Raw genomic sequence first — 12,872 nt, 5'->3', positions numbered from 1 at the left:
AAGTGATCGTGATTCTGTCTTCATGAGTAAATTTTGGGAAGCTTATTTTTCCCTTCAAAACACTCAATTGTGTCGCAGTTCAGCATATCATCCACAATCTGATGGCCAAACTGAGGTGACTAATCACACGTTAGAATGTTACTTAAGGTGTTTTGCTGGAATGAAGCCGACTGATTGGACGAAGTGGCTTCCATGGGATGAATGGTGGTACAATACCAGTTTCCACTCTGCTATTCAGATGACACCTTATCAAGCCGTATACAGTAGACCTCCACCCACCATTACAGCATATTTACCTGGCTCATCTTCCGTCAATGATGTTGACTTGAACCTGAAAGCTCGAGATCATACTCTAAAGCTGCTTAAATCACATTTATTGGATGCTCAAAATCGTATGAAGGCCTATGCTGATAAACACATAACTGAGAGAAGTTTTTATGTGGATGATTGGGTCTACCTTAGACTGCAACCCTATCGTCATACAACAATAGCTCACCAATCTTTTTCTAAGCTATCTCCAAAATTCTATGGACCATTTCGAGTGATCGAAAAGATTGATTCGGTGGCTTATAAGTTAGACTTGCCTGCCACTAGTCGAATCCATCCGGTGTTCCATGTATTACAATTGAAGCTCAAAATCGGGTCTACTGTTTCTGTGCAGCAAAATTTTCCTACTGTTATAGATTACAGTAAGTGGGAACCTGACATTATTCTTGAACGTAAAATGTATAAGAAGGGATCAGTTGCAGGAACAAAATGGTTGATCAAGTGGAAGGATCAGGACAAAGAGGATGCTACTTGGGAAGATGCTGATGAATTCATGACTAAATTTCCAGAGTTTGTGTTTGAGGCTTGAGGACAAGCCTGTTTTTCTAGGAGGCAGGGATGTTACGACCCCAACTCCTATTAGAAGTAGTTTCCTTAATTAGTTCTTCTTATTTTAAGCATTCTATGGTTTCCTAGTTTAGATTGAATTAGTTTTCCTTAGTTAGTACGTATTTCACTTGATATAAAAACTGCATTGGAGTTTGATAATTGATATGAAAAAACATAATAGAAATTCTTCTTCAACTCCGTCTTCTTATTCCTCTCAATTCTTCTCAAATTCCCACGTTCTTGTTAACTGAATACAAATTCTAAGGTTTATCTGGTTACTAAGGCACTGTTGTCCAATATTCTGGTCATGAACCTTAATACAATCTATCCCCAAATATCCAGTTTAAATCCGAGATCCCCATTTATTCATTGTTTTCATCCGCAATTCTCAGACCACATCGAACAGTCACCATTAGCTAACACCTGAATTGGGTATAAATCCATCTATTTTATTCTTCCGTTCCCTGCTTTCTTGATGGAATTCAAGCCATCAATCGAATCATAATTCGATCTCAATATATTTTTTAACTCAGCCACTTCCTTTCCTTGCTGTTCATTCTTCAATTACATCTCCTAACCATCCAGACAATCACCATTAGCCAACAAAAAATTAGGTCAACACCCCTGAATTAATCGTCCACAAAAAACCTAAGAATCCATAAACTAAACCTAAGAATCCATAGAACTAAAATTAAGATGTACCCATGCTTTGGGCTTAAAAATATAAAAAACAAACGCACTCAAAATATTTACCAAAAAAATTGCTACCAAGATATTATGCTTCGGTCAAAATCAACAAATATTATTAAAAATTGAAAGAAAAATGAGGGTTTATACCTGATGATAAAGTAATTCAGAATCAATCAATTATTGGTTAGTAGAAGCACAATAACCTATTAGATTGATAGCTTGTTTTCGATATCAGGAACAAAATAAAATTTCTAGGGTTTCCATATAAAAAAAAAATCAAGTTACTAACGATAGATTTAGAATTCTGGTATATGGGATTTCATTAGGATATCAAAGTTTTGATGAAAATCTTTTGATTTTTTGTTTTCAGATTAAATCAGTTAAGGTTTCATAGTTATTATCAACCCAAAAAGAGAGATAATAAGAGAGAAAGAAAAGAGAGAAAGAAAGCTTAGAAGATCTCGATTAGGATTAAATGATGAAGAGATGGTTTTGATTTCATATTTTCACAAAAAAACCTGGCAGATCTCTTTTCTCTTCTTAGTTAGAAAAATGGGTTGTGAAGATTCTAAAAGAGAGAGAAAGCAAAACGATGAATGATAAGCTTTTTCTCTGAAAAACCCAAATATTAAAACTAAAATTAAAAAATTAAAAAAAAATATATCCACAAAAATAAAATCCTCATATTACCCGATATTACCAAAATGACATTATGTGTACAACGTTTTTGGACGTTCAAAACCGTTGCTCCATTATTTTATTTTTATTAAACAAAATTATCTATTTTTTGCAACGTATTTATAGGTGTGCAACGCATATAGACGTTTCAAAAAGTGCAACTTCTATATCCGTTACACACATCCGAAATTGAAGCGTTGCTAAAACCAGGATAGGTGTAGTGTTTGTGAATTTTAGTGACAAAACTATCAATACATATGAATTACAAAATAAATAGACTTTGTATCTTCTCATCCAAATGCTTGATCTCCTTGGTTCTTCAACATTACTCGAAATCTTCGTCACTTCCAAGTACTCCATGATTCTAAAGGTGTTCAATTCAGCATCATAGTTGTTGAAGATCTGTAGCTATAACAATGAGAAAATATTTTCTCTCAATCATTGTTATATTGTGTCATAGTATTATTACACAACATCAAAGTCCAATTGTATTACAACTTTGACAACAATACTATGGTGATATGTATAACTCCCCCTTAGTCAATACCTGATCTCACATGAAAACCACTCCCCTTTACATAATGATCTGTAAACCATATATATTTGTAGTGTGAACTACACATTAATTCTCCCCCTTTTTGTCCATAAAATTGGCAAAGGTACGAAAACTAGTGGGATCCTAATGAAATTTCCATAGAGATACTTCATGACCAAAAGAGAACAACATATCAACTTTGTTTAGATGCAATCATATAGTCGAAACTAAATGCATTCATCAAAGAGTTTATAAAGATACACGATAACTCCTACAGTATTACACAACCGCACTCCCCACAGTGATTTGACAATTAAACACAAGTTCAATTAAGAACTCTCCCCCATAAAATGTGATTCTCGAAAGAACGACAAGAGCGACCTTATTTTCACAAGAAAAGAAGGATTTTTTTGGACATTAACAAATTACATGAAACACGAATATGTATCCAAAATACTCAATTAAATTAACCACAAGAGAACCCATGATTAATTTAATCGGAAATGCTCACATAAGAAGACTTACGGAGCCGCATAGTATTTACACAAAGATGTGGATCATGGAAGACCAATACTGCGGAATAGACAAAGATTCATTTTATCTTTCATCACTATTTGCATAGAGACATATGATAGACTTAATATTTTTTAAAAAAAAGTTCATCCTATCTTCCATCAATATTTGCATAATGACATAATAGGCTTAACTTTTGTTTGTCAAAAGTTCATGCAATCTTTTATCAATATTTGCATAATGACATATGAAAGACTTAACTTTTGACATGTATGGGATAGTCATAGTTCACGGACGCAAACACACATATCACATAACAAGTTGCAATATATGAAACCATAAAGATTAATACTGCAAAATCATCTTCCAAATAAACTTTAGAATTTAAATAAATAAATCTAAAAACATTGCAAGATGAAAATTGTTGGAAATATCTATGTGTACTCACAATAATGACTATTCCAAATCCTAGTTATCCTTCTTAAAACACAAGAATAAATTCTCATAAGAAGTTTCCTAGATATCATAGAGCTTTCTCAGAGCATCTACAGAGAATTCCTTCTCATTATTGAAAAACCAATTGATTATGGGATCGTTTAATTCCTCCAAATCTTCAGAAATATTAGTTAACTCACTAAGTTCTCTTTTTAGTCCACCCAAGGTATTATTTGTTAGAGACAACATATGTTCATAGTGAGGTATCTTTTCTAAAGATGAAATGATTTGAGATTTTAAATCATTTCTTTTGTTGATGAAATACCTATAAAGATATTATCAAAATGAAAAACAGACAAGAGGCAGTTAGAGGAAGAACCTTCATCATTTGTAGATATCACCTTCTTCTTCCTTGAGGAAAGGATTACTTCACAAAGAGACACATTAACTGCTTCAACTGCATCCCTTTTTCTGGTGCCTCTAGATACAGGGGCCATGAAACTGTATCTTTCAAAGAAAAAAGAAGTGAAGGGAATTCTGATCACAAATGAATATAAACTGACTTACGGACACCTAAACCCTAGTAGAACTTTGAACAAGTCTTGTACGGTTCATGATCCTTTATTTATTCTTAACAAAAACAAAAATAAATTACCAAATATACAAAACTTGAGCAAGCTTGATTCAATCCTCATTTTCTCAAGTTAAAACTGAGGATGCAAACGTCACTAGTATTAGATAGTGACGGAGTGAGCCGAATGATCACATCTTTTGTCACATAGTGACTTATCAAGGTTTGTTGTATCAACAGACTTTTACCTCTTCTGAATCTGGTTTTTCTAGATTTATTCTTGTTATCAGTAGAAATCTGTTGATTTCTAAGAGCCAGATTCATCCTTTGCATGTCATTTTGAAGTTTGACAATCCTTTTGTTGTTCCTCTTGAATTTCCAACACTTACTTTGAACATGACTTGCACTTCCACAAAACGAACAAATCAATAATGATTTGTTGTCTTGCTTATTTGCGTCCTGTTTATCACAACATTCATCATCAACTTTTCCAAACCCGGCTGGAATAAAGGAGTTGTTTATGCTCACATTTTTTATTTTCAACCCTAAACCATTTGTGTTTCCAAAACACTTCTATCCGGATAACATTGCTGAGATTTTGTCAGAACTTCCAGACAACCTTTGCAGGTTACACTTAAAAGTATTAATCTATTTTTCCTTCATAGATAGGGTCCTGGTGAATTCATCATTAAGATATTTCACCTGAAGTGATGATTCAAGTTTTTCCAACGGAGCCTTTAGTTGGAGGTTTTCTTGGTGAATTTCTTCATACTTATTCAAGAATTCAACAATCTCAGTGTCACACTCAAACTTTGATTCAGAATTTAAGTAGGAAGAAGTTTCTATTGTGAGAGACGAAAATTCATTGAATACATTGGAAGTATCCAAGATATTGACAACCTGGGACGATTTTTCGTGTATTGAATCATCAGAAGCACTAAACGGAGAGAGACATTTCTTTGCTTCTTTTACCAAATTTTTGATCTTTTGTGAAATCAGTGATTTATCAAAATCAACAAGATTGGACAATGTTCGTCAGCCGAGGACAAGTTAGAATCTTTGCTTGTGTTGGTCACAACATTGAACGCAGATGTTCTTACTGTGTTGTGATAAAGATCAAGTATTTTTAACTTTCCAACCAGAGTATTCCTGGAAAGCATATCAAGGTTATTTCCTTCAACGATGGCATGTTTCTTAGAATCTTATCTAGATGGCAATGATCTGAGAATTTTCATCACAATTTCCTTTTCAGGAATAGTCTTACCCAAGGCAAAAGATGTATTAACAATTTCAGACACTTTGTGATTGAACTCATCAAATGAATCTTCATTTGCCATACGAAGGTTTTCCCAATCAGAATTTAGGTCCTGACGCCTAGATTCTTTTTCACAGGTATTCCCTTCAAATACGGTTTCTAAGATATCCCACACATCTTTAGATCGAGTGCACGTAGTCATATGTGCTGAAATTTGGGGTAATGGCATGTATGATAGCATTTAAACCGTCATAATTTTGCTTTGCAGCGAGAATCTCGTTAGTTTCACATCTACCAATATCCTTAGCAATGGATACACCGTCTACTGTAACGATTGGAGGATCATAGCCATTATGAACATAAACCCACGTTTTAAAATCATGCGCTTGAAGAAAAGCACGCATAGAAATTTTTCGCCATGAGTAATTTGATCCATCGAAGACTGGTGGTACGTTTATAGAGATAGCGCCTCTGTCCATATAGTCAGATCGCTGCAAAAACAGACTTATGGGGTCTTAAACGTGTTTTGCATGCGCTGATACCAATTGAAAAAGCGGGGGTCTAACAACCACAATATTTCTCTTAGCAATCTATATGGACAACTCCAATATAATTTCAAGAGAATCAACTAAACAGTCAGACTCAATTAATGGAAATATATTCAAGAGTTTGTATCTCGATTTGTCAATTCAATCTGCAATCAAACAAATAGGAATTTGCGAGCCCGATTGAATAAGCGAAATAACTTGGACGGTATCACAAACCAATATCCAAGTGCTAATCAATTCAATCAACAACCCAAAGTCCGGATTCAAGAACTGATTGAACTTAGCGCACAACCTGTGATATTTCTATTATATAGAAAAATATAATGCCGAAAAGAAATAACACGGACACCAGAAGTTTTGTTAACGAGGAAACTGCAAATGCAGAAAACCCCCGGGACCCAGTCCATATTTGAACACCACACTATGTTAAGCCGCTAAAGACACTAGCCTACTCCAAGTTAACTTCGTTCTGGAATAGAGTTGATCCCTAATCAATCTCACATTGATCAAGGTACAATCACGGTCCTTACGCCTCTAGAACCGCGCCGGATTTTGCGCACTTGATTCCCTTAGCTGATCCTCACCAACAACTAAGAGTTGCTACGACCCAAAGTGAAGACTTGATAAACCAATCTGTCTCACACAAAAAAGTCTATAGAATAGATAAATCTGTCTCCCACAGATAAACCTATGAGTTTTGTTCCGTATTTTGATAAATCAAGGTGAACATGAACCAATTGATATACCGGGATTATAATCTCGAAGAAAAAACTAGGAATATCAATCACCTCACAATAATCTTAATCATATGGTAGAGAAAAAAGATATTGTGGAATCACAAACGATGAGACGAAGATGTTTGCGACTACTTTTTATCTTGCCTATCGGAGAATCAATCTCAAGAAAATATTTGAGAAGATAGTACTCAATACGATAGAACAGACCAAGATTAGAACACGCAACTATAGAGAAAATAGTTGGGTTTGGCTTCACAATCCCAATGAAGTCTTCAAGTCGTTAACCTACATGGTATTGGAAAAACCTAAGGTTAAAGGAGAATCGACTCTAGTCGCAACTAGTATCACACAAGAGGTGTGGGGATTAGGTTTCTCAGTTATTAGATTTATCCCTTATATAGTCTTCAAATCAGGGTTTGCAATCAATGTTACCTTGGTAAAAAAAGCATTCAGTATTCACCGTTCGATGAAAACATGATTAGACTCAAGCTAATATATTTCAACCGTTAGATCGAACTTAGCTTGTTACACCCAAATGAAAAGTGACTTCATTTAGATATGAGTAACCGTACCTAAACGTGGTACCTTGTTGGCTCAACAATAGTTAACCTAAGTTAGCCATATGAACACTTTCATATCAACCTTATTCATCTTAATCACAACTAGTTCAAATGACTCAAATGAAACTAGTTATAGAGTTTTTCAATTCTTCATATTCTCATAGAAGTATACTGTTAGAGCATAGCTCGGTTGAACGCACCAAGGGTTGGTATGTATAGTTTGGTTTTCATATTTTAGTGAATCAAAACTCATTTTAAGAGTCGCTTGATTATGTACTAGAGTCAATTTCGTATAGGTTATCTTGAAAGTATTAGGATTTGAGACATTACAAGTATTGCGAAGACTTGAAGAAGTGAAGAAGTAAGAAGCTACAACGACGTTCCACTTGAAGTTAGTGATATTTGAATTGAACTGTTTCATTCCATAACGTATCTTTCAATTCGTGCATATTGAAAACAAAACTGCAAAGCATGAACACTCTAGATAAATATAGTATTAAGGAATACAATATGAAGTTTATTGTTTAACTATTAAACTTTGTAGATAAGACATCGGCATAATCGTTTAAATGCTATTGTGATTATGTATGGGTATGAGTTTAGGATTTCATCCTAGGAAACAATGTTTTACATGTGTTTTAAGGAAGTAAGTTCATAAACTTGTTTATGAATCGGAAAGAAAATCGTCAGGCGTTATTGGTATTGTTATTCATTACATATATTGTGAACAACCAATATGTGTGATTTAGTATAACCGCTCATGACTTGTTTGTGTTCTTGGTAAAACTATTTACAAAGGTATGACTTTTATTAGTGAAACTGATCTTAAGTAATCACCTGAGATGGTACGATCGAGTTTGTGATTTGTGTATGACCGAATCTGGATAAAGGGGATCCGATCCTAGTAATATTTGCAACACATCAAAGAGGAGAATCGATCCTTGTATGAGGTGCAACAAGTTTTTAGCAGAAAGAGGAACCGATCTTATGGACATGTGCAACACGTTTTTAGGAAAAGGGAAACCGATCCTATGGACATGTGCAACACATATAAGTTAGATACCATAAATATGTGGGGAACCGATCCTAGTACCTAGTCAACCGAATTTTGGAAATCTATTGTGACTATGCACAATACTCAAATCGAGGTAGAACCGAAACTTGTTTTGGTCGAACCATTAAACATATGACTTGTGATTGAGTGTTCTTGATCAATCACATAGTTCTTGAAAGTCAGATGAACCAATTCTAAATTTTTTTGGAAGTGTGGCAAATCGGTTTCAAGGTTGTAAGTATAAAAGAGGACTTTCAAAGTAAGGATGTCGACATACTTTGAACACGTACAATAATATTTATCTTTTATTGTTCAAAGTTATTCCTTAATAGCTAAAGGAAGAAAATCCCAGGATCGAAATATAAATAAGTTAAGAATCTTTTATTTAAGGTTGTTAATTTTATTTTAGGAAATGAGAATTAGTAATGTGCATTTACTAGTTAAAGATTTTTCAAAGAGATTTTCGGTCAATATTTTGGACAGAGCATTTCCAGGAATTATGGAAACCGAATTTGTAATATATTGCATATTTTGAGAATATTTTCGATTTTGGAAATTCTTTGGTGTCCAAACTTCCTTGTCTATAAATACTTGAAGTTTGTATTTCTAGCAAACTAATCCTTCGTGACAGCAAACTTCCTCGGTTGTGTTGTTACTGGTGAAGCCGCCTATTCGGAGAGGAGAGTAACCTAATTGGGTGAAATCTCTTATGGACGCTCAGTTTAAAGTCTTCTTTGGGATTGAGAAGCTCTACGAGCACCGTTGATGGGAAACTAGATAATTGCGATTTATCTTGTGTTTCGATTGATTTGACTGACTAACAGTGGTTGAAATTTGATTGCACCTAGTTTGTTTATGCTTGAGAATCTTCTCTTATGATATAAGATTCACTCAAACTAGATCGAAGTTTCGACAGGGATCTTTAAACTGTTGTTCGTGCCAGATCTTGTGATAATCCATTGTTAACAGACTCCGTTCTGTGCATGATTGATCACAAGAGATTCAAGTTGTTGTGTGCAGGTGTTTATTGAAGATCTAAGAAGATATTGAAGATTTCTGATTTGGGGTTCATAGTCTTTGGTGTTCATACTACTTGTTTCGGTATAAGAGGATCCAACTATAATCAGTTTATCCTTGTGGTAGGTTGGATTGATTAGTTGTGTAGATCGGAATCAATACAATTCTTTGTGATTAAAAGTATTGATTGCAAAATCTTAACAATTAACTTTGGTAGTTGAGGATAAGATAGATCTAAGAACCTGACGAAGGAGTTTATTAAGATAAACAGAAGAGCCTTTGTCGAACACACATCACTTGGTTTAAGAGATTTGATACAAAACAGATTTGTTGTTCCTTTATTGTTTGGAATACGAACCAAAAAAATTGTACCAAGTACGTGACTTATTCATAAGTTAGAGGCGTGGGAATACAAACGTAACTAGGTGAAGTATAGGTTTAGTTGCTTGGCCTCAACTATACGAAGTTGGTTTAATTTTGCGTAGCGGATTAATCCTGAGAGTATTCAATTCTGGAGAAGGTCCCGGGGTTTTTCTGCATATGTGGTTTCCTCGTTAACAAAATCTTGTTGTGTCATTTACTTTTATTTTCCGCATTATAATTATTTTATTATAATTAAATTAAATTACACAAACGTCAATTCCTACTTAGTTGATAAGCAATCCTATTGTGTTTGGTTAAGTTCGAACCTTTTTATCAAGTAAACATACTTCGTTGTTGTATTATCTCGATCTCGTATCCATAGACGGTCACACGAAGTGTGAACCGATTAGTTGCATTGTCTCGACTCAGTCCATAGACAATCACTTTCGGAGAAAGGACTTATAGGTAGGAAAAGTTTTAGCTTGAGGTATATTTGGGTACCCTCGCCTTTTCAATTGGTATCAGAGTAGGTAAAAATGAAAAGATATAAAAATCTGTGTTTGGTGCGATCCAACCTATAAGATATGGTCCAAAGCAAAGTTAAGCGATAGCACAAACTAAAGAAAGGCTCAATTAACGTATCACAAGATATGTGCTCAAAAGAAGATTGTTCTTCAATCTCGGGTTGCTCAATTGATGAGATCTCTAATGAGACATTTTTGAGTTCTATTCTTGAGATTTCTAATGAAAGATCAAGTGTGAAAACTTCTGAACTAAAGGAATTAAGTAAACAATTTCTTTTCTGCTTGAATGAAATTCTTTCAACACTTGAAAGAGAACGATATTTAACTTTAAAGTTTAAAAATCTCTATGAAGAGCATAATTAAAAAAAGAAATCACACAACAAGTTTGTGACTACGAAAAAAGGACGAATATTGAACATTATCATGTAGAGACTTGTGAAAAAGGTCTGGAAAAATCTCGAGAAAAAATTTGTCTTCTGGAAAAAGAGCTTGATGACTCTAAACTAAAAATGAACTCTCAACAAGAGTGCTTCAAGGAAAAAGATAAAGGTCTTCTTTCAAACATAAAATGTTTAGAGGAAACTCTTAACTCCACTCTTGATGAAAATACTTCATTAAAAGAGGAAAAACCAACTTATCTTCCTTGTTGGAAATAGGAAGAAGTCATGGTGACACACGTGGTTTAGGATATGAAGGTAGTAGTACTGCTGTTCCCAACTGTGAAATAAAGTTTGTCAAATCTGTGTGTACTCAAACAGAGGATTCTCTAAAAGAAAATGCTGACCATAGCAGCGGAGAAACTAGTAGGGACAAACAAACAATTGATGTTCTTTCAAACCAGAAGAAGAAATCTCCTGAAGAAAGGAAGAAATCGAAGCCACGAAGAGTAGAGAAAAACAAAGGAGTTCTCAATAATCTTGCACAAACAGGTAACAACCAACATTATAACTCTTATAATACATAATGTTGTTATTCTTGTGGTAGTAAAAAAACATGTTCAAAAGTTGTGCAAGATTCGTAAAATGCAAAATGCTCTCCGTTTTGTTTCAAGAGAGCTGGGAAAAATAAACCTTATTCCTCGACTCTTAATCAACAGAGTAAAGGACTATGATACTGATTCCTGGTCTACCCAGTATATACCAAAATTGTTTAGAAATAAGCGTAAGAGAAATGTTTTTAAATGAACAAGGATTGGCTCTCATCATTTTAAAGGTACAGACTCTGAACCATTCCTTGATTATGATAACGTATTATATCTCAAGATGTGGAAAAGGAAGAACAATCAAAAATAATGCACTGTTTCTTAAGAACAAATTTATCTGTACCCAAGCACTTCGGTATTGTAGAGATTTGTTTAAAATGGATATTCCAGTTATTTCGTTTTGAGAAGAATTACCGAAAAAAATTCTTTTTATAAGTGGTTAAAACATTATAAGAATCGAATTCTTATTCGAATTTTTCATGATTTTCAATAATGAAAGACCTAAAGAATGTTACATATGATTTGATATACTCCTGTAGATTTCATGATCTATTAACTAGACAAATTCATATAATCCTTTTCACTGAGAATAAAAGACCGTACAGTGAATTTGTGGGAGAATAATGTATCCAGGAAGTGGAAAGTGTTTTGGATTCCTCTAATAAAGGAAGATTAGAAATCTATTCTGATTTGTGCTCATATCAGATCATGTCATCGCTTACTTATGTAAGGGCTACAAGCCTATGTGAAGGAGTACTTGAACTGATAGGAAGAAAGGAACTTCTGAAAGAATTAATTATGTTGCCCGAAAGGAAATTATTTTCCATGTTGTTTGCTGGGCATCTTATAGAGACTTTCGTGATCTTCAAATGATAAGTTTTCACTCTACTAATCTTGAAATGTTTGAAGAAAACCTTGATGAAATCATGGAAATAGAGGATAACAAGGATGAATGAGTTTAAACTCTTGTTCAGGAAAATAAACATCAATTTTTGATTTCTTTCAATGATTGTATTAGGTCTATTATGAATAAAATTATTTGATTTATAATTTTTCTTGTGATGGTTTTTAATTTACATAGCATGTGCTTGAATACTTTATTATTGCTATGGATGTTTATGGGATGTTTGATTTCGGTTTTATTACCTTGATATTCGATCTCATAATGTTATGAACCCTTATGGCTTGGGTGACTTTTTGATTTAGCAGGATTAAGTTCTAGCCCATGTTGGTAGGCTTTATCAAAGGATCATTAGGGGTTTTGTTAGAAACAATATGTGAATAAGTCATAATATGTTGAATCGGTTTTGGTTTAGAATAAAAGCATATGTGTTTCGATGGTTTTCAACTTTTGCTTGCAATAGTTAAAAACCGGTTTTCAACCTTTCTCTGGTAAAGGTTAGTTGTTGTTATTCTTTTGTTTTGCATAAGGATGACAACATAATGATATTTCGATATCAATTCTCCCTGGAAGAAGATGCAAACATATTGGAGAAGTGGATGCGAAATTTGAGGTAACGATTTTGTTAGTTAA

This window comes from Papaver somniferum, chromosome 10, assembly GCF_003573695.1.
Source record: "Papaver somniferum cultivar HN1 chromosome 10, ASM357369v1, whole genome shotgun sequence".
Classification (NCBI taxonomy): Eukaryota; Viridiplantae; Streptophyta; class Magnoliopsida; order Ranunculales; family Papaveraceae; genus Papaver; species Papaver somniferum.
This window is presented reverse-complemented; position numbering follows the sequence as displayed.